This window comes from Giraffa tippelskirchi, chromosome 6 (assembly GCF_054371585.1).
Source record: "Giraffa tippelskirchi isolate mGirTip1 chromosome 6, T2T-mGirTip1v1.2.pri, whole genome shotgun sequence".
In the NCBI taxonomy this organism is placed as follows: domain Eukaryota; kingdom Metazoa; phylum Chordata; class Mammalia; order Artiodactyla; family Giraffidae; genus Giraffa; species Giraffa tippelskirchi.
Genome location: NC_137280.1, coordinates 10997699 through 11020914, shown reverse-complemented (window position 1 = coordinate 11020914; position 23216 = coordinate 10997699). Strand labels below are relative to the sequence as shown.

At 43.1% G+C, this 23216-nt stretch overlaps 1 protein-coding gene and 2 non-coding genes across 10 annotated transcripts in view; 2 read left to right on the top strand and 1 right to left on the bottom strand.

The window, feature by feature from the left end:
- Positions 1-23216, top strand: part of VIRMA (vir like m6A methyltransferase associated) — a 149950-nt gene that overhangs the window by 40361 nt on the left and 86373 nt on the right. The window lies entirely within an intron of this gene.
- LOC145511878 (U6 spliceosomal RNA) lies at positions 2354-2460 on the top strand. The gene has a single exon (XR_014058237.1). It is a non-coding gene; the product is annotated as a U6 spliceosomal RNA (small nuclear RNA).
- On the bottom strand, positions 4194-4300 carry LOC145511882 (U6 spliceosomal RNA). Its single transcript, XR_014058241.1, has one exon. It is a non-coding gene; the product is annotated as a U6 spliceosomal RNA (small nuclear RNA).

Genomic DNA, 23216 nt, shown 5'->3' with positions numbered 1-23216 from the left:
ACGGACTGCAGCACACCAAGCTTCCCTGCCCTTTTCTATCGCCCAGAATTTTCTCAAACTCATGTCCATTGAGTCACTGATGCCATCCAACCATCTCATCCTCCGTCGTCCCCTTCTCCTCCCGCTTTCAATCTTTCCCAGCATCAGGGTCTTTTTCAATGTGTTGGTTCTTCTCATCAGGTAGCCAAAGTATTGGAGCTTCAGCCTCAGTCCTTCCAGTGAATATTTAGGATTGATTTCCTTTAGGATGGACTGGTTTGATCTCCTTGCGGTCCAAGGGACTCTCAAGAGTCTTCTCCAACACCACAATTCAAAAACATCAATTACTCGACACTCAGCCTTCTTTATGGTCCAGCTCTCACATCTGTACATGACTACTGGAAAAACCATAGCTTTGACTATATGGACTTTTGTCGGCAAAGTGATGTCTCTGCTTTTTAATATGCTCTGTAGGTTTGTCATAGCTTTTCTTCTAAGTAGCAAGCGTCTTTTAATTTCATGGCTGCAGTCACCATCTGCAGTGATTTTGGAGTCCAAGAAAAGAAAATCCACCACTGTTTCCACTTTTTCCCCATCCATTTGTCGTGAAGTGATGGGATCAGATGCCATGATCTTAGCTTTTTGAATGTTGAGTTTTAAGCCATGTTTTTCATTCTCCTCTTTCATCCTCATTGAGAGGCTCTTTAGTTCCTCTTCACTTTCTGCCATAGGGTGGTGTCATCTGCACGTCCAAGGTTGTTGATATTCCTCCTGGCAGCCTTGATTCCAGCTTGTGAGTCATCCAGCCTAGCATTTCACATAATCTACTCTGCGTAAAAATTAAATAAGCAGGGAGACAATATATACAGCCTCGTCATACTCCTTTCCCAGTTTTGAGCCAGTCCGTTGTTCCATGTCTGGTTCTAACTGTTGCTTTTTGACCTGCTTACAGGTCTCTCAGGAGACAGGTAAGGTGGTCTGGTATTCTCATCTCTTTAAGAATTTTCCAAAGTTTGTTTTGATCCACACAGTCAAAGGCTTTCATGTGTTCAATGAAGCAGATGTTTTCCTGCAATTCTCTCGCTTTTTCTATGATCCAATGGATGTTGTCAATTTAATCTCTGGATCTTCTGCCTTTGAGCTTATGCATCTGAAAGTTCTCAGTTCATGTACTGCTGAAGCCTGGCTTGAAGGATTTTGAGCATTACTGTGCTAGCATGTGAAATGAGGGCAACTGACAAATCTTAACAAACTGTCATTGTTTGTTAGCAGTGTGCTTACTAAGAATACACAGGACATATAAAATGGGGTGGCTTTTATACTAAGCAGGATGACTATGATAAAACAAAACAGGGACTTCCCTGGTGGTCCAGAGGCTAAGACTCTCAATCCTCGGGGCCCGGGTTTGATCCCTGGTCAGGGAACTAGATCCTGCATGCCACAACTAAGAGTCTGTATGTCACAACTAAAGATCCTGCATGCTGCAACTAAGACCTGGAGCAGCCAAATAAATATATAATAATTTTTTACCAAAGAAGAAAGAAAGTAAAAACTGTGTTGCCAGGGACTGGGAGTAAGGAGATGTGAAGATTTAGCATTCAATGGGTGTATGATTTCTGTTTGGGATGATGAAAAAGTTCTGGAAATGGATAGTGGTTTTGATTACACGACATTGCCAGTGGACTTACCTGATGCTACTGAATTGTGTACTTAAAAAAGATTAAAATGGTAAATTTTATGTTATGTAAAAATCTAGCACTTTTTCCCAATGAGAGCCACATTTGGGCTTTCTGACCCAGCTCTGTAGCTGCTCTGACTCAAAAGACCTAGAGGAAATTTAATCTGTCTTCCCTAACTTTTGCTTGCAGTAAAATTACTGTCATTAAGTGGAACAATTCCTAGAAAGTATTATTTAATAAGAATTAGAACTTTGGAAAAAGCCCAGAGCTGTGCATTACTGGCCATGATAAGGGACCTCTCTAGAGTTATGCTGGAGAATATTAATTTGGAAAAAAAAAAAAACTCTTTCATTACTAAAATGACACCTATTTATTATAGAAAATTTAAAAAATAAAGGTGACCAGGGAATAAAAACCACTTATAATCCTGTCTTCCAAAAAGAGATAACTGTAACATTTAGTATACATGTATCTTTTCACTTACTTGTATTTCATTTATATTATACATATAAAACTCTTTTAAGTCTCCTTTCTGAAAGAATTTGACAATTTAAAAATATATTTTTTTGGTGGAAATGTTTCAAGTGTTTTACGGTTAATTAATTAAACTTGTTCTATTAAGCTTTTTTACTTTAGAGTACACTTTTATTCTGGAATTACTTTATTTCATTTTAGTTTTAAAATGTAATTTATTTGTGCTCGCTTCGGCAGCACATATACTAAAATTGGAACGATACAGAGAAGATTAGCATGGCCCCTGCGCAAGGATGACACGCAAATTCGTGAAGCGTTCCATATTTTTAAAAAAAATACATTTGAATCGGTTCTACTGAGATGGATGAAACTGGAGCCCATTATACAGAGTGAAGTAAGCCAGAAAGAAAAACAACAATACAGTATACTAATGCATATATATGGAATTTGAAAGATGGTAACGATAACCCTATATGCGAGACAGAATAAGAGACACAGATGCATGGAACAATTTTATGGACTCTGAGGGAGAAGGTGAGGGTGGGACGTTCTGGGAGAATAGCATTGAAACATGTATATTATCATATGTGAAACAGAACACCATTCCATGTTCGATGCATGAGACAAAGGCTCAGGGCCGGGGCAATGGGATGATCCAGAAGGATGGGATGGGGAGGGAGGTGGGTGGGGGGTCCAGGAAGTGGAACACATGTAAACCCATGGCTGATTCATGTCAATGTATGGCAAAAACTATTACAATATTGTAAAGTAATTAGCCCCCAACTAAAATAAATAAATTTATAAAAAAAATAAAAAATAAAAAAATAAAATGTAATTTATTTATCTATTTATGGCTGTGCTTAATTTCTTTGAGTGGGCTTTCTCCGGTTGTCGTGAGCAGGGACCTTCCCTGTGTTAGGGTGCTTGGGTCCCTCGTGGTGGTGGCTTCTCCTGCCGCAGAGCGAGGCTCTAGGGTGCTCACGCTCACTTGCTGTGGCCTTGACAGAGCTTTGCTGCTCCTTGGCATGTGGAATCTTCCCAGACCAGGGATCGAACCTGTGGCCTCTGCATCGGCAGGTGGATTCTTAGCCACTGTGTCACCAGGGAAGTCCTGGAGTAATTTTAGATTTACAGAACAGTTGCAAAGTACAGAGAGCTCCTGTATACCCTTCACCAAGCTTCCATCTTCCCTAACCTTGGCACATTTGTCAGAAATAATGAATTCACCTTGATACATTACTAAGCTTCAGACTTGATTTGAATTTCACTGGCTCCTCAGTTAACCTTTCTGTTCCAGGATCTGATCTGGGAAACCACATTGCCTTTAGAACAAGTGCCATCTATCACATTCAAAACATTGTAAAGGATGCAAGTAAGTTGCAGGCTTGCCTCCAAGGAGTTTTTTATTGACTAAGAGGTAAGTGTGTGCAGGCTCAGTCCTGTCCGACTCTTTGAGACCTCATGGACTGTAGCCCACCAGCATAGGAATTCCATGGAATTCCATGTCCATGGAATTTTTCAGGCAAGAATACCAGAGTGGGTTGCCATTTCCTCCTCCAGTAGATCTTTCCGACCCAGGGATCGAACCCACGTCTCTTTCGTCTCATGTGTCTCCTGCATTATCACCACAAGCTCCACCTGGGAAGCCCACTAAGAGGTAATACAGGTACAATAGTTCAGGACAGGTTATAATAATTGTATAAGAGGGTAACAAAGGGCTATAATTAATCCATTTGGGAGGTCAGAAATGTTTAGTGAAAGAAATGGTCTAGGCTTGGACAAAGCCATGGACGTGGGGAGTTTGAAGGTTTGTAGAGATTGTTTGTAGACCTGTGTAGAGCAGGTCGTTGTGTCAGCCCCATGTCACCTTTGCCCAGGTCTGATCATGAGTCAAACTCATCTCTGCTCCTTTTAAAAAATGCAGATATCTGAGCCCAGGTCCCCCATCTGTTGAACCTAAATTTAAGAAGGCAGTGCCAAACCATGTTTGTTTGTTTTTTTTTATTACTCAAAAATGGTTCATTTTTTATTTAGCTTTCTGACTCTGTGCTTGTGCTTTCAAAAAATATGGAACGCTTCACGAATTTGCATGTCATCCTTGCGCAGGGGCCATGCTAATCTTCTCTGTATCGTTCCAATTTTAGTATATGTGCTGCCGAAGCGAGCACCAAACCATGTTTTTTAAGAGTTCATGAGTGGGACTTCTGTGGTAGTCCAGTGGCTAAGACTCCGAGCTCTCAATGAAGGGAGCCTGGGTTCAATTCCTGGTCGGAGAATAAGATCCCACATGCTGGAACTAAAGTTTCCACGGACTGCAAGGACCATTGCAGGTCCTGTGTGCTGCAACTAAGACCCCTCGCAGCCAAATAAACAGATAAAAATAAATGAATATTTTTTGAAAAGAGTCCACAAGTGACTGGGGCATTAACAGAGAATCCAGAAGACATGGCTAAAACAATTCAATAATTCACTAAAATTGAATTGACTCTATCAGTTTTTTGATAAATTTGAGCACATCCGTTTTAATAAATTCATCAACAGAGATACAAATAGAGGCACTTTGCCATGAAATCGGTTATACGATCATTATAAAATGACCTATCAGCCTTACTTCTACCTGCTGGAATGAGTCCTGCTGCCCATCAGAGGTCAAATGAGGGCAATACTGTCTGGAACTTCTGTACTTGAGACTGTGTGCCCACCGCCTCCTCTGTGAAGTGATGGGCAGCCCTCAGAAGACGTTGGACTTGTCATTTTATGATTCAGTGTTGATGTTACCATGGCTGAGGCACTATTGTCTTCTCAGTATCCAAGGTCCCTACATTTTTTTTTTTTCAGCAGCTTTTGAGAACTCCATCTGAAGTATAAAAGATGGGCACATCGGTGTGGAAAGCTGAGTTCATGTTGATTCTCTGCCACAGGATCTACCGGGGCACGTGTGCACACCACAGCGGTTAGAAGTTGGATCCTCAGGGCCTCACTTGTGCTTAGAAAACTCACTTTGTCACATGGGCCCCTTAACCGTTTTGGTGGAGCAGTAGATACACAGATAAGGCTCTCAGGCAGTATATAAATAGATAAGGCTCTCCTTAAATTATACGAGGAAAACAGGACTGGGCTGCCTTATGCAATCTGGATACGTGTTTGCTTTGAAACAAGTCAGAGGCAGATTGGAAAAGGCAATGGCAACCCACTCCAGTGTTCTTGCCTGGAAAATCTCGTGGGCGGAGGAGCCTGGTAGGCTGCAGTCCATGGGGTCGCTAAGAGTCGGACACGACTGAGCGATTTAGCAGCAGCAGCAGCAGCAGCAGCAGCAGCAGCAGCAGAGGGAGATTACAACTAAAGAAAAACACCGCATAAACTCGAGATAAAATAGAACTGCCATAGTTTTGTCTCCCCCTGGTGGCCGTATGGAGTCAGAACAGCAATTTGCAGAAGCCAACTGCCTTCCCTCCCTGTCCTTTGTTAAAAGTTGCTTAAAACAGACATTCTTACCAAAGAGTTCTGTGTAACCAGAGATGATAGAGCTCCTTAAAGCTTTTGTTTTTGAGTTCAAGAATTCTGTCCTGAAGGTGGGAATAATGTCAGCTACAAGGATATATTGTACAACACAGGGACTATTTTGTAATAACTGTAAACCGAGTACACAACCTTTAAAAATTGTGAATGGCTATATTGTACATCTGTAATGTATGTGATATTGTATATCAACTGTATTTTAATTAAAATTAAAAAAAATGGGAATGTCAATACCTTAATATGAAAACAGAAATGACAATAACAATAGACAAATTATAGGTTCTAGTGAATAAAATGTAGTTAACAGTTATGGCATTTAGGGACAATGACAGTATTGATCAAATATGAAATATAGAACAAAACAGAAACAGCAGTTCTGAAAGAGAAAAAAAAAACAACTACTACATTTTCAAATATTCAGCAGATAGGTAAAACTGCTTCTTTTATTGAGGTAAAGCACATCTGTTTAGGTGTCAATGTGTGCAATAGATTCACCTGTAATAGATTCACAGGCAGAGAACATATTAGCTGCTCTTTTTTCTAATGTTTATTTATCTGGCTGTGTTGGCTCATGGGATCTCCGTTCATTGTGTCGCGTGGGATCTTTCGTTGCAGCACGTGGACTCTAGTTGTGGCACAGTGGCTTAGCTGTTCCACGGCATGTGGGATCTTAGTTCCCTGACCAGGGATCGAACTAGCGTCCCCTGCGCTGCAAGTTGGATTCTTAACCACTGGACCACCAGGGAAGTCCCCAGTTGCTCTTTTAAAATAATAATTTAAAAAAATATCTACTTGTCTAGAATGTTATATATCCCTCTGAACTAACATGCAAATCCAATTTTTCCCTCCTACCTAGAAAAATAGACTGTTGAAAGACTCTGACCAAACTTGAGTGTTGCCATCTGGCAACCTGGACAGGTGACGATCGAGAGCAAAGGTTCCCCTCTAACAGCCTTCTGCACTAGATGGAACTCTTCGAAGGGCGTGGCTTGGGTCGTGGCCGAGTTGGGACAGGGGTTGGCCACAGGTAAACACAGTTGCCATGGCAAGTCCTTTGTGGGAAAGGGAGCTTTATTCAGAGAATAAATGGACCTCAAGGAAGCAGTCTGGGGTTGCTGCAGCCTTTTCTCTCAGTGCTTGTCCATGCTGGCTCCACGTATGTTTTTAGTCCAGCCTTGGAGCCTGCTCACACAGAGACCCCTAGCTGGTAAATCTTTCCCCACCCATCACAGCACTGGTTCCCAATTCCTCAAGTCTCAGCTTCAGTGTTGCCTTCTGTTTTTAACATTAATTAATTTATTAACTTTTTTTTTGGCTGTGCTAGGTCTTCTTGTCTGCATGCAGGCTTTCTCTAGGCGAGTCGGGGCTCCCCTTGAATTGTGGTACTTGGGCTTACTTGGTCCGCAGCGTGTGGGATCTAAGTTCCTGGACCAGGAATTGAACCCATGTCTGCTACACTGGCGGGCGAATTCCTAACCACTGTATCACAAGGGAAGTTCTCAGTGTTATCTTCTTACCCACGGCTTCCCTGACCATCACACCTCTTCTCTATCAGGACCCTGTTTCTTTCCTTCCTAGCATCCTTCTCATTTTTTTTAAACTGCATTTATTGGTTTCCTTACTTAGCTAGTATCTCTCTTCTTCCATAGACTCTGACCTCCACTAGCGCAGGGTCTGCATCCATTTTCATCAACACTGGTCTGGCACAACACAGAGCTCGTAGGAAAAATTTATAAATATACCTTGAGTGATTGCATAAATGTAACATTGGCTAAGAGGGGAATGGGCTTCCTTGGTGGCTCAGCAGTAATGAATCTGCCTGCAGTGTAGGAGATGCAAGAGACTTGGGTCAGATCCCTAGGTCGGCGACCGCCCCTGGAGGAGGGCATGGCAACCCATTCCAGTATTCTTGCATGGAAAATCTCCTAGACAGAGGAACACGGTGTGCTACGGTCCATGGGGTTGCAGAGAATTGGACATGACTGAAATGACTGAGTACACACTCATGCAAAGATAGAAATGTTAGGTAGTTAGAATAGGACACAGGAGTCCAAAATGGCGGTGGCTAAAGACAAGAAAGGGAAAAACCCGTGAAAATGGAACAAAGAAAGGTCAAAGGAAGGTCCGAGGACCGGAGTGAGAACTTCAGGTAGAACAGCACTCGTGACTAAGCCCAATTTACATAGGGCAGGCTCAGGGGGAGGAAAAAAACATATAAAAAGCAGAGCCAATAACAAACACATGAAAAGATGCTCAACATCACTCATTATTAGAGAAATGCAAATCAAAACCACAATGAGGTACCATTTCACACCAGTCAGAATGGCTGCTATCCAAAAGTCTATAAGTAATAAATGCTGGAGAGGGTGTGGAGAAAAGGGAACCCTCTTACACTGTTGGTGGGAATGCAAACTAGTACAGCCACTATGGAGAACAGTGTGGAGATTCCTTAAAAAACTGGGAATAGAACTGCCATATGACCCAGCAATCCCACTGCTGGGCATACATACCAAGGAAACCAGAATTGAAAGAGATACATGTACCCCAATGTTCATCGCAGCACTGTTTATATAGCCAGGACATGGAAGCAACCTAGATGTCCATCAGCAGACGAATGGATAAGGAAGCTGTGGTACATATACACAATGGAATATTACTCAGCCATTAAAAAGAATACATTTGAATCAGTTCTATTGAGATGGATGAAACTGGAGCTCATTATACAGAGTGAAGTAAGCCGGAAAGAAAAACACCAATACAGTATACTAATGCATATATATGGAATTTGAAAGATGGTAACGATAACCCTATATGTGAGACAGAATAAGAGACACAGATGCATAGAACAGTCTTATGGACTCTGAGGGAGAAGGTGAGGGTGGGACGTTCTGAGAGAATAGCATTGAAACATGTATATTATCATATGTGAAACAGAACACCATTTCAGGTTCGATGCATGAGACAAATGCTCAGGGCTGGGGCAATGGGATGACCCAGAGGGATGGGATGGGGAGGGAGGTGGGAGGGGGTTCAGGATGGGGAACACATGTAAACCCATGGCTGATTCATGTCAATGTATGGCAAAAACTATTACAATATTGTAAAGTAATTAGCCTCCAACTAAAATAAATAAATTTATTTAAAAAAAAAAAAAAAGCAGAGCCAAAGCGCTCTCTCTCCCTCTTTCTCTCTCCCGTGCACTGGGGCGTTCTCTTCGTGTCTTTGGGTCGATGGTCGGCAGGCCTTCATGTTTCAAGGATGGATTTTCCTGCTATATTATCTAAATAAAATAGAGCTGTAACATTGATTTGTCTAAGAGCTATAACATGGTCTGTCCAAGACCCGAGAGCCATGACCCGCCGAGGGCTCTAATGTCCGTCACTCCAAATCTTTGTTGTGACGTGACAAGAACCGAGGAGAATACACTCGCGTGACAGGGATATAGGTTTTATCTTCTGCTGACTCAGCCCTCTTGCTGTGAAGTGGTTGTGTTAGGAATCTGACACCAAGTCTGTACTCGGTAAGAGCTGAAAGATTGGTCATTAATGACAGACTGAATAGTGGCCTGAAAACAAATGATTTCTGGTATCTTCTGAATCTTGAGATTGAGAAAAATTGTATTTTTCAGGTCAGCAAATGTATACCTAGACAGCATATTAAAAAGCAGAGGCATTACTTTGCCAACAAAGGTCTGTCTAGTCAAAGCTATGGTTTTTCCAGTGGTCATGTATGGATGTGAGATTTGGACTATAAAGAAAGCTGAGCACCAAAGAATTGATGCTTTTGAACTCTGGTGTTGGAGAAGACTCTTGAGAGTCCCTTGGACTGCAAGGAGATCCAACCAGTCCGTCCTAAAGGAGATCAGTCCTGGGTGTTCATTGGAAGGACTGATGTTGAAGCTGAAACTCCAATACTTTGGCCACCTGATGTGAAGAGCTGACTCATTGGAAAAGACTCTGATGCTGGGAAAGATTGAAGGCAGGAGGAGAAGGGGGCGACAGAGGATGAGATAGTTGGATGGCATCACCGACTCAATGAACATGAGTTTGAGTAAACTCCGGGAGTTGGTGATGGACAGGGAGGCCTGGCGTGCTGCAGTCCATGGGGGTTGCAAAGAGTCGAACATGACTGAGCGACTGAACTGAAATATACAGCAGGTGCTGAGATCTGTATAGATTTGCTCCAGTAAGTACACCACATCTCAACACCAGCTGCTAATGGGGTCAAAACCTTATTGACCGGGAGTTCCCCGGCGGTCCAGGGGTTAGGACTCAGTGATTTTCCTGTGGTGGCCCTGGGCTCAATCCCTGGCTTGGGAACTAAGATCCACAAGCTGCTCAGCAAACCTTATTGACCTTATGATAATTCACAGGTATTCTTCAAAATCAGTCCCTTTTCTGCACCTGCCACCCTGAAGTTTTAGTGGGAATGAGCTAAGTCTCCCCACCTCTTACCAGTTATTGACAATATCATTGATTCTTTGGAAGATATATTTGTTTGTTGTTAATTTGGAAACATTTAAAAATAGATAACACACTCATATAAATACGAAGATTTAAAAGGTCCAAGAGGCAATACATCACACCCCTTCCCTCATCACCCAGTTTCCCTCCTCAGAGGATACCAGTGGTTTCAATCTATCGGATATTCTCCCCCCAAATGTCTAATGTTTCAACCTCTATATATTCTTTTTTCCTAACTTTTTAGAAGATCAGCTTTGTTGAGACATAATTTACATACAATAAAATGGACCCATGTTTGGTTTGATGAGTTTGACAAATGTAAACATTCATATAAGTATCACCCCAATCAAGATAGAAAACATCTGCATGAGCCCCGAAAGTTTTCTCACATCTCTTTGCAGTCAGTCTCCCCCATCTCCATCTTCTGTCTGATTCTGTCTCTGTAGGTGAGTTCTGCCTAGTTTAGTTCTTTGCATAAGTGGAATAATACAGTATGTACTCTTTCGTTCTGACTTTTTTCATCTAGCATGTGTTTTCAAGATTCATCTGTATTGTATGTAAGAGTAGTTTGTACCTTTTTATTGTCAAGAAGCTATTCTATCGAGGTGGCTCACAGACTACACTGGGATGCGGCTGCAGAGCCAGGCTCAGGGTAATACCAAGGCAAAGGAAGCAGAGCTCAGTTCCTCCGATAGGAATGGTCTTTTGGAGTTACTACTGCTATCACATAGCTGCAGGACACGCGCCACTGGACTGGTGGAGTCCACCTCGGTGGACAACCTCCCCGAGCCACTGGACTCCTGACTCTGCAGGAGCTACCTTGAATATCTATCTTTATGTGACCCAGAGATTTTGGGTCGTTCCCTCAAGAGTCAGAGCCCAAGCACTTAATCATATGCCCATGCTTGCATGGCCAGGAGACAACGGCAGGGCCCTCTTTAGGTTCCATGTTTGGCAGTGAAGCCCTGCCTCTCACTGGTCTTAAGACTGCTTCCAAGTAGGAAGGGTATTTAGAAGCTGGGCAACCAAAACGAATAAAAGTCCACTACAGAATTTGTCCATCTTTCCTTTGAAATAGCTATTTACTTTGAAATAGTGATTGTATTGTTATATTTATGTGTTTATTTCCCCATTAAACCATCAATTCCTTGTGGACAGTGACCTTGTGTTTTCACTTCTATATTCATACCACCTAGCACTTTGGTTGGCACAAGTGTCTATAAAAGAGTATTTATTCAATTTCATAACTGTGGAAAATGTGCATATTTTGTTCTTTGTATACCCTTCATAATTTTTTCCCTAGTGGTTAGTTAAAATTAATTAAATAGAGTCAGACCTAAACCTCTGCCATTTTCCTTTTAAGATTCTGTAGGTGTCTATCCCTTGAATAAAACTTTTATATTAGTAAAGAAAGAATATTTGTTCAACAGATCGCTTAATGGATATGAACTATACTTTTATCTGACAATATGTTACATTACCTGCTTAGTGGAGTATTGGATGTAGCTTTTGCTGTAAGCTGAAATATACATATATTTTTAAATATGCATATACTTTTAAATGCTTTGACTCATAAGAATTTGCAACAAACAGTTGAGTGAATGCGTATGAGTTCCTATATGCAATCAAACAACTTCTCCCAACGATGATAAATGTAATAACTTTTTGAAAACCGATTTTACTGATTTACTTCTTTTTGGCTGTGCTGGGTCTTTGTTGCGGTGTGAGGGCTCCTCATTGAGGTGGCTTCTCTCCTTGAGGAGCACGGTCTCTAGGACACGCAGGCTTTAGTCGTTGTGACTCCCGGGCTCTAGAGCACAGGCTCAGTGGTTATGGCCCATGGGCTTAGTTGCTCTGCAGCACGGGGGATCTTGCTGGATTAGGGATCAAACCTAGGTGGATTCTTTACCACTGAGCCAGCAGGGAAACCCTGGAGTAACTAATTTTTGTATGTATTTCTTGACCCTGCTGACTCTGTAGTCACTGCTCACGTTGCCTGTTGTTGTGAATGCAGGGAACTCCCGCCGTGAATCAGTGCTTCCTCCGCCATCTAGTCCTATCTTCTAATTTCCTCCTTTTTCTTTCTCGATGCCTCTTTGTTTGCTATTTATGGTTATTGTCTTTAATCCCTCCCCTTTCGTTCTTCTCTTACGCACTTTAATCTATAAAAGTGTTAATTCCAAAGATACTTGGAATCATAATAAAAATATGCATGAGCGTGCATATGTTCACACACACAGCTGAACTGGTCATTGATTGGGGGGTGAAAGGAAAAGTGGTGTCGAAGCACAGGAGTTGGTCTCATGTGTCTCTCTTCTCCCTGGAGTCCCTTTACCAAGTCCACAGCCTCTCCAGTCTGGGCTCTCTAAGGCCCCAGAAGTTCTTCGTCTGCTTGCCACAGATTAAATATCCTCCTTGATTACAGACACATCTTCAGCAACTCCTGTTGGAGCAAGGTGCAGTTCACTACAAGGAGCAGGGTATTAGTCTGCTTGAGGGTCATAACAAGATACCATGGGTGGGTGTCTTAAGCAACAGAAATTCATTTCTCACAGAAAACTTACTCTTGAAGTGAGTGCACACAGCTGAGTCCATGTGTGACTGGAGACAACTATTTAACTGGGAATTCTCCCAATTCACTGCTAGCTGGAAAGCCCCATTGAGGTACCCCCCAATTTGGTCTTGGTGAGAGCTCTCTTGCTGGCTTGCAGATGGCTGTTTTGACATGTCGTCACATGGTCCTTCCTCAGCTTGTGAATGCAGAGAGAAAGAGAGAGAGAGAGAGAGTGTGTGTCTTCCTCTTATTTCCTTTTTTGGCCATGCCACTTGGGATCTCAGCTTCCCAACCAGGGATTGAACCTGTGCTCTGGCAGTGAAAGCACAGAGTCCCAACCTCTAAATCACCAGGGAATTTCCCGTGTCTTCAGTTCAGTTCAGTTCAGTCCAGTTCAGACGTTCAGTCCTGTCCGACTCTTTGCAACCCCATGGACTGCAGCACGCCAAGCCTCCCTGTCCATCACCAACTCCTAGAGCTTACTCAAACTCATGTCCAACGAGTCGATGATGCTATCCAACCATTTCAACATCTGTCATCCCCTTCTCCTCCTGCCTTCAATCTTTCCCAGCATCAGGGTCTTTTTCAATGAGTCAGTTCTTCTCATCAGGTGGCGAAAGTATTGGAGTTTCAGCTACAGCATCAGTCCTTCCAATGAATATTCAGGACTGGTTTCCTTTAGGATGGACTGGTTGGATCTCCTTGCTGTCCAAGGGATTCTGAAGAGTCTTCTCGAACACCACAGTTCAAAAGCATCAATTCTTCAGTGCTCAGCTTTCTTTATAGTCCAACTCTCGTGTCCATACATGACTACTGGAAAAACCATAGCTTTCACTAGATGGACCTTTGTTGGCAAAGTAATGTCTCTGCTTTTTAATATGCTATCTAGGTAGGTCATAAATTTTCTTCCAAGGAGTAAGCATCTTTTAATTTCATGGCTGCAGTCACCATCTGCAGTGATTTTGGAGCCCAAAAAAATAAAGTCTGTCACTGTTTCCACTGTTTCCCCATCTATTTACCATCAAGTGATGGGACCAGATGCCATGATCATAGTTTTCTGAACGTTGAGTTTTAAGCCAACTTTTTCACTCTCCTCTTTCACTTTCATCAAGAAGCTCTTTAGTTCTTCTTCACGTTCTGCCATAAGGGACTCTAATAAGGCCACCAATCCTATTAAATTGGGACGCCCACCCTTATGACTTCATTTAATCTTAATTACCTCCTAAAAGCCCTAGCTCCAGATACAATTACATTGGGGGTTAAGGCTTTAACTATGAATTTGGTGTGGTGGGGGGACACACAATTCAGCCCATAGCAGGCAGAGTATGAGCTGGATAGTTGTATGCTGTGCACTTCAGAGATTTTTTTACATCACATTCTCTAGCTGTATTTTTGTTTATTTTCCCAATTGTTTTCTTGAATCTTTGGTAAAGACTTTGTCGTGAATAGCAAGCTCAACAACAGAGCAAACAAGTTGAAATCGTATTATTAATAATTCTTTGCAATAAGAGGGTAAGGTGCATTGTCTGTGTTTTTAAAACCAAAAATAAAATTTGGTTGGAGTTTTGTTATCCGTATGTGCTAGTAATTCTAAACAATGTAAGCCATAACATACTCCTCTAAAACACCTTTTGCTGCTCTAAATTCTAGTCTTGCTGCAGTTAATGTCAAGAGTTTTAATACCTTCAAATTGACACATGACTATTAGTTATATTTTAATAAACATGGTATTCTACATGGAAGTGAATTGGGAAAACTACCAGTGAAACAGCTGGCTCCTGTAATGCATACACTCAGCTCTACCAGTTCATTTCAAGAGTAAATTCAGAGGCATTTCCTGGAAGTCCAGGGGTTAGGACTCGGCGTTTTCACTGCTGGAACTCTGCCCAGGGAACTAAGACCTCACGAGCCATGCAATGTGGCCAACAAAACAAAACGAAGACAGAGTAAGTGCACAAAGGATCAGAATGACCTGAGCTCACTCTGAGCTTCGTTCATGTTTCCAAGCCTTGTGTTAGGACGTGTTTTTGTGTTTAAACAATATATTTAAAATAAATAATGATAGCACAGTAATTATACAAAGAATTTTAATTACTTCATTTCTGCCATTCCTTGTGACCTCTTGAACTTATTATTATTTGTGTTTAATATTTAAAACAGTAAAATAGAGTGTAACCAAAGGATCAAAATGAAAACTGGTAGGTAGATATAATCTTTGAATAAGCAGTTCTGTTTTTCCCTTTTTTGCTGTAACATTTACTTTTTATTTGGCTTCCTTGGTGGCTCAGACAGTAAGGAATATGCCTGCAATTCTGGAGACCCAGGTTCAATCCCTGGGTTGGAAAGATCCCCTGGAGAAGGGAATGGCAACCCACTCCAGTAGTCTTGCATGGAGAATTCCATGGACAGAGGAGCCTGGAGGGCTACAGTCCATGGGGTCACAAAGAGTTACCTTCTCCAGGAGTCTGTAGTCCAGGAGGGCTGAAAAGCTCCATCCTAGGGCACCATGGCCTCTCCTATCAATTTCCCTCAATTTTCTCAGAATTCAGATGGTATAGAATCTATCTGCAATGCAAGAGATCCGGATTCAACCTCTGGGTCGGATAGGTCCCCTGAAGAAGGAAATGGCAACCCACTCCAGTCTTCTTGCCTGGAGAATCCCATGGACAGAGGAGCCTGGTGGGCTACAGTCCGTGGGATTGCAAAGAGTTGGACATGACTGAGCGACTAACATACTGGGCTAGGACATGGAGTTTAGAGTTCTCTCCTGTCTTGGCCTCCCAAAGACACCCCAAAGTACCTGATGAGAGTCGTGAAGACAGGCTAGAGATTTAGAAATTCCTCTGCTGGTGTGGGCTTCCCTGGTGGCTCAGCTGGGAAAGAATCCTCCTGCAACGTGGGTGACCTGTGTCTGATCCCTGGGTTGGGAAGATCCCCTGGAGAAGGAAAAGGCTACCTACTCCAGTATTCAGGACTGGAGAATGCATGGACTGCATAGTCCATGGGGTTGCAAAGAGTCAGACACGACTGAATGACTTTCACTCACTCACTGCTGGTGTGAGACAGTCATGGGGACCTTCGGTGCCCTTCATTCCCTGTCCTCAGAAACAGGTGTTATGATTTGAGGTAGACTTCCCTGGTAGCTCAGATGGTAAAGCGTCTGCCTACAATTTGGGAGACTCAGGTTCAATCCCTGGGTCAGGAAGATCCTCTGGAGAAGGAAATGGCCACTCACTCTGGAAAATCCCATGGACAGAGGATCGTGGCAGACTACAGTCTATGGGATCACAAAGAGTCGGACACGACTGAGAGACTTCAGTTTCTTTCTTTCTTTCTTTCTCTAGTGCTAGGTCTTCCCTGGTGGCTCAGTCAGTAAAGAGCCTGCCTACAATGCAGGAGATCTGGGTTCAATCCCTGGGTCGGGAAGATCCCCTGGAGAAGGAAATAGCAACCCACTCCAGTATTCTTGCCTGGAGAATCCCATGGACAGAGGAGCCTGGTGTGCTACAGTCCATGGTGTTGCAAAGAGTCGGACACAACTGAGCGACACACTTCACTTTCTGTGGCGCTACCAGCAGTGGTACAAGGATTAAACCACTGGTTGTGTCATGGGTGAGTTTGGGGATAAGCCTGGAGGAACCAAACTAAAATGACTAACAAAGGAGAAAAGAAATAAGACTGACGGGAGGTGGGGAATAAAACGGACTGGGCAGTGGGGATAAAGCACATACCTACTTATAGGGAAGTAGAAAAGGCATGGTAATCAGTGGATCACACTGAAGGCTCACCCTGGGAAAGGAGGCAAAACCCCTTCCTCTTGCTTGACTCCTCTTCACTTCCCTGCTTTGGTCTACACTATCTTGAGATCGCTCTCCAGTTGCTCAGTTAATCCCCCAGGAAAGGCAAAGTGAAAGTTGCTTAACTGTGTCTGACTCTTTGCAGCCCCATGGACTGTAGCCCGCCAGCCTCCTCCATCCATGGAATCCTCCAGGCAAGAACACTGGAGTGGGTTGCCGTGCCTTCTAGGGGGTCTTCCCAACCCAGGGATGGAACCCAGACCTCCTGCATTCCTGGCGGATTCTTTACCATCTGAGTCACCAGGGAAGCCCCTGGTGGGGCAAAGCTCTGCCTGAAAGCTGGGTTGACAAGAATACAGGTGGAGTAGGAGTAGAATTGGAGGAGGCTGACAGTGGAGACTGGACTAGAGTACCTGCCACTGGTACTGCTCTCTACGGCCCCTCCCCAAAGCTCGTATACACTTTGGATTCCATATAATTAAAAAGGCAAGAGGGCAGGGAAATAGATCAAAACCTTCATAAAGCAACTATCACAACTGAACTACCATTAATTAAAGGACAAAGTGTAGGGGGACAAAGTGACTGGGGCTGAGGCATCTGAAAGTCACAGGGGGAAAACGCTTGTGTGTGTATCAGCGTGAACACCAGAAACTTGTCCTTCCTCCAACGAGATCCCAGCAGAGCCAGAGATACAGGCAACCAGGGAAGATTCTCTGGAGGACTCTGGGGTCCAGGGTCTTCCCCGCTATGGGGGAAAGCTATATAAGAGGCTGAGTGAGGGGACATTGGGCCTTGGAAGATGTCCAGAGGCGCCGAGGACACTGCGTCTTCACCCCTTTCACCTCTGCCCAGTTACTGACAACACGACTCCCACCTGCGTCCTGAGATCTTTCCTTCCTGTCCTACCCACACTTAGAAACACCCTCCCCCAGGCCAACTCATGAATACTGCAGTGTTTTCAAATATGAGAAACTAAAACCAAATAAAAGCAAAAAGGAAATGTTTCCTTACTGGCTCTGAGCTTTCCTTGCCCCCAGGTTCTTTAGTATGATTGAATGGAAAACCTCCTTCCTCAGTTCCCAGGGTTCACTCCCTTCTCCATCCTGCAGAGAGGAGGAAAAGGGGATCAGAACTGACCAAAAGGAGAAAGGGAAGGGGCAGGAGACAAAAGATGTTTTCTAAAAAAATGAGGAGGAGGAGGAGGAAAGATAAGCAGGTCATTGTCTTGTTCCTGTCATGCAAAGTAAAGAAAAGTTTGTTTTAGATGGTGAGCGCTGGGGGACCTGAACCCCAGGCCCCAGGGTATGGGTTGGAGGCCAGTGGCGACCGCCTGGTGTTGTTGCTGAAGCTGTAAACAGTGCCAGGACGGAGCGATGAGGAGGGCAGTGCTTGGAGTTGGGGCTTAGGGCGCTACTAGCACCGGGGCTGTGTGCTGAGGGGTGGGGGTGGAGGTTAGCTCCTGGTTCTCATGCTAGCTCGATACTTCTTGCTGCTAGGACTCAACGCTTTCCCTGCCAGGGCCTGGGTTCAAACCCTGGCCCTCCCCCTCAAAAGCCATGTGGTGTGACCAAAAAGAAATATGTATGTGTGTGTGTGTGTGTGTATATATATATATAGGGATACACACACACACACACACACACACACACACACACACACACACACACACACACACACACACACACACACACACACACACACACACACACATATAGGAATCTTCCTTTGTAGCTCAGTCGGTAAAGAATCTGCCTGCAATGCAGGAGACCTGGGTTCGATCCCTGAGTCGGGAAGATCCTCTGCAGAAGGAAATGGCAACCCACTCCGGTATTCTTGCCTGGAAAATTCCATGGGCAGCGGAGCCTCGTGGGCTACAGTCCACAGGGTCGCAAGAGTCGGACACAACTTAGCGACTAAACCACCACTATATATATATATATATTAATAACTTTCTCAATTTTAAGGCCATTTGTATACAGACTAAATAAATATTCTGTGATCTTTCTGGTCAAAATAGCCTGCTTATCCTAGTGAAGACACAGCCATATCAGAAAAAAAAAGTAAAAGGAATAATTTAATTTTTAAAAAGTCATGTTCTTGTTTTATCAGTAAATCAAAAGGAAAAAAAGATTAGGCATGTTAATACATGTTTTGAAAGATGTAGTTACTTTCATTCAATTTTGTAATTTGATCAGTCACTAAAAATTCTTTAAAACTTATAGTTTTAATCTTTCTTTGGATTTTCTGTTTTTTAAAAACTAACAGTAAATTATTTGAATTCCAGAATTAATTACAGTTATTTTGTAAAATTATGCTTATGACATAAATGATAGTGATTGAGATGTATATTGAGCTATTGTGTGCTAAAAAACCCTAAATGAATCAAATAATTAAAATTTTAGCATCTGAAACTGTTCACTAACTAATAAATAAGCCAGGATTTTTTGAGCCTTTATTTGTGCTCATAATGTCAAATAAGTGGCAGGTCTTTCCTGTTAAACTTGTGATTGAAGTTATGAAATATTATAAGAGGTGTTTTGCTTACAGTTATAAAATGTTGCAAGAGTTTGTTTACAGTTATAAAGTCCAGAAGCCTGGATGTGTTTATAGTTAAAATGTTATATAAAGTTGTTTTGCTTACAGTTATGTTATGAAGTATTTTAATGTTGTTATGGTTATTAAGTGTGGAAGGTCGGTTATGTGAGTAGTTATAAAATGTAGAAGGTTGTTTTGCTGACTATATCGTCTTTGGAAATAGTCTACTAAATACTCTAGGTTGTTGTATTAGACAAAAGTTTTTCACTGCAAGTGATAGCAATTCAGTTTGTTAGCCACTGACCCCCTCAGCGTCCCGTGCTTTCAGCTTCTCTGCCTCCTAGGAATGGGTAGTCATGGGCAGCGCTGTGGCTCTCCCTGGTTGAGCTGTGAACTCAGCTCTGAATCGGTCACTGTTACCACGTGAATGAGTTAATCCAAAGGCATCCCTTAGGGGGTGAGGTTCAATGATTGCACTCCCACCTGGACCATAAGGAGGGAAGAATGGGTGGTTCCCAAAGGAAGGCATATTGGGCAGATAACTCACATTTGTCCACTCAAGTTTCCTTTCAAAATGATTTGTCATCTGTGAACAGCCTTGTGGGGCCTACATTTGAATTATCCTCATTTGGAAAATGACAATACTGCTGAACTTACTCATTATTTTTGCGGAATCATAGAAAGAATTAAGTAGTAATTTGTATTATTATAGATCTTAGGGTTTGCAATGAAACTGAAGAGATTTTCTTACAGGATAACATTTATGTTTGGTAGGAAAGGTATATCCAGCATTAATTATGCTTGTTGTCTTATATAGAAACAGTATATCTGACTTTTTAACAGAAAAAAATCATAGTGAATTTATATAATGCTCTGCTATGTAAAAATTCTGGTCTAGAGTCTGGTAGGATTTATTAGTTGCTATAAAAAGTTACTTGCAAAGTTTAATTTCATTTAGCAAATGTAAAATTTAAAATTTAATTGTTTTAAGATGATCAGTCTGATAACTGACCAACGTTCTTGACCAAACCAATAAAAATTGACTAGAGGCCAGACAAGAAATTCAGGCAAGGCTTTACTGGGGCCCCTGCTGCAGCCAGGGGGAACAAGATAAAAAAAACAGACCCCCTTGTTTGCTCACTGGCTGAGGAGGGGGTGAGCTCGTACCTTGTATAGAGCGAGGATAGGAGTGTGTCCTGGCTTCCCTGGTAGCTCAGCTGGTAAAGTATCTGCCTGCAATGCAGGAGACCCAGGGTCAATTCCTGGGTCAGGAAGAACCCCTAGAGAAGGGCTAGGCTACCCACTCCAGGATTCCTGGGCTTGCTTGGTGGCCCAGAAGCCACCTGCAATGTGGGAGACCTGAGTTTGAGCCCTGGATTGGGAAGATCCCCTGGAGGAGGGCATGGCCACCTTCTAGTAGAGAAGGTGGAAAATCCCCATGGACAGAGGAGCCTGGCGGTCTGCAGTCCACGGGGTCACAAAGAGTCAGACACGACTAAACAACTAAGCACGGCACAGCACAGGGGTATGTCCAGGAGTCAGGCCAGAGGGGGGCTTAGGTGGTTTGCCCACCCGTGGTAGTGGTGAGTGCAGTAGGCACGCTCAGTATCCTGCTTTTGGTCCTAGCACCCTGGTTTTGCTCCATGCTCTTCAAAAGTGGCAGTTGGGTTTATTTGTTTATTTATGTTTGGTCTCTTTGTGTCTTTTGTCCATAATTTGCCCCAACTGTGAATGCACACAATTATGTTAGCTCCATACAGTTTCTCTGTATTTTGTGGCTCCAGGAGAGGTGTATCTAGGTGCAGCCCTGCAGCAAAGAGTCCCAGATCCCAGCCTGTCTCAAATCCAGCTCTATTTTATTCAATAAGCAATAATTGAGGGTCACCTTCAGGCCAGGGATGGTGCTGAATGCCGGGAGCACAAAGATGAACAGGGCACAGTCTCTCCCATCAAGGAGCCTATGGTGAGAGGGAAGAAACATACCCGTAATTTTAATATAATATGCTAAGTACAGTGTTAGAAGAATGCCTAGGCATAGCGGAGAACTTAGACTACCCAGCACATTCAGCAAAGTCTTCGTGGAAGTAGTGAGCTGAACCTTGAGGAAAGAACAAAGTTGACTGGAAGCAGATGCTGAGAAAGGCAAGCCTGGCAGAGGTTCGGGCCCTGAGCAACGGCTCAGAGGTATAAATTAATGTGACACGTGCAGAAAGCTCAAGGGATGGGATCCAGTTAGAACATAAACGTCAAGGTAAAGAGTGATAGGAGACAAAGAGAGAGGAGTGTCTTGACATTATTGGCTATGATACCAAAGAATCCGGACTTAATGCAGGTTCGAGTTAACACTTGAGCATTAGGCAGTACTCTGCGCTGTAGTGTGGCTGAGGGCTTCAGAGGGGCAAGACTGCAGGGAGGGGTCTAGTCAGAGTACAAATGTGACAGTCCGGTGATAAGACGACCAGGGATTGAACTGGGTGAGACAAATTACCTTTCTTATTCATCTTTGAATCTCTAGTGCCTGGTATAATTCCTGGTACATGGAATGTGTGTTAAAGTCTCTGTCTGACTCTTTGCAACCCCGTGGACTATACAGTCCATAGAATTCTCCAGGCCAGGATACTGGAGTGGGTAGCCGTTCCCTTCTCCAGGGGATCTTCCCAACCCATGGATCAAACCCAGGTCTCTCACATTGCAGGTGAATTCTTTACCAGCTTAGCCACCAGGAAGTCCAAGAATACTGGAGTGGGTAGCCTATCCCTTCTCCAGAGGATCTTCCCAACCCAGAAATCGAACTGGGGTCTCCTGCATTGCAGGCGGGTTCTCAACCATCTGAGTTTCCAGGGAAGCCCCAGATGGAATGTGCTCAAACAGTACTTACTAATAGAGCTAAATTTATTTTTCTTCTGCTGCATTTCCAGGAAATCTCTATCTTTTGGCTTTAGAACTGCATTTCTAGTGACTATCATAATACAAACTGGAGTTCTAAAAGCTAACTCCACACATTGTTGTTCAGTCGCTAAGTTGTGTCCGACTCTTCGTGACTTCATGGGCTGTAGCCTGCCAGGCTGCTCTGTTCATGAGATTTCCCAGGCAAGAATACTGGAGTGGGTTGCCATTTCCTTCTCTAGGAGATCTAACCCTCATTTCCTGCATTGGCAGGCTGATTCTTTGCCACTGAGCCACCAGGGAAGCCCAATTCTACAAATATATCATGCAAAATACAGCAAGAAGATATATGCGGCTAGAGAAAATCTGCTTAACATGACCCTAATTCATTCCTCAACATCACACTTAACTTTGTTTTTCCTGAACCACAGCATTGTGGATAAGAATACAGATTTAGAAGGATTGTTTGAATTATCATTGCAATTAAAAAAAAAGCAAAATGGCCTATCAACTAAGCAATACTTTGTGCAGAAATAATTAAATCTATGTTGCCTATCAGTTCAGTTCAGTTCAGTTGCTCAGTGGTGTCCGACTCTTTGCAACCTCATGGACTGCAGCACGCCAGGCCTCCCTGTCCATCACCAACACCTGGAGTTTACTCAAACTCATGTCCATTGAGTTGGTGATGCCATCCAACCATCTCATCCTCTGTCATCCCCTTCTCCTCCCGCCCTCAGTCTTTCCAGCATCAGGGTCTTTTCAAATGAGTTAGTTCTATGAATCAGGTGGCTAAAGTATTGGAGTTTCAGCTTCAACATCAGTCCTTCCAATGAATATTCAAGACTGATTTCCTTTAGGATGGACTGTTTGGATCTCCTTGCTGTCCATGTTGCCTATAAAAGACCCTATTCCTTGCTGGGCACTTGACTGATTTGTTGCAATGCTTTGAAAAGTCTCTGAAACCAGAGTTTAGTCTGGTATTGGGCATTTTATAGAAATATATTACTGAAGAATGAGGTATCAAGATGAGAACAACTAAGCATAACTAGTGAGTGAAGGCAGGAAAGGAATAAAGAATTACATGAGGCCCTAAGCAGGTTAGATTATTAACCACTGAGAATCCAGCAACCGAGTGGGTAGCCTATCCCTTCTCCAGCAGATCTTCCTGACCCAGGAGTAGAACTGGGGTCTCCTGCATTGCAGGTGGATTCTTTACCAACTGAGATATGAGAGAAGCCCTCAGCCCCTACACTGGATATCAAAGGGAATTTCATCTGTGCCCACATTTCTTCTACTTTTTGATAAAGAATAATAGCTTTTGCATTTTTTT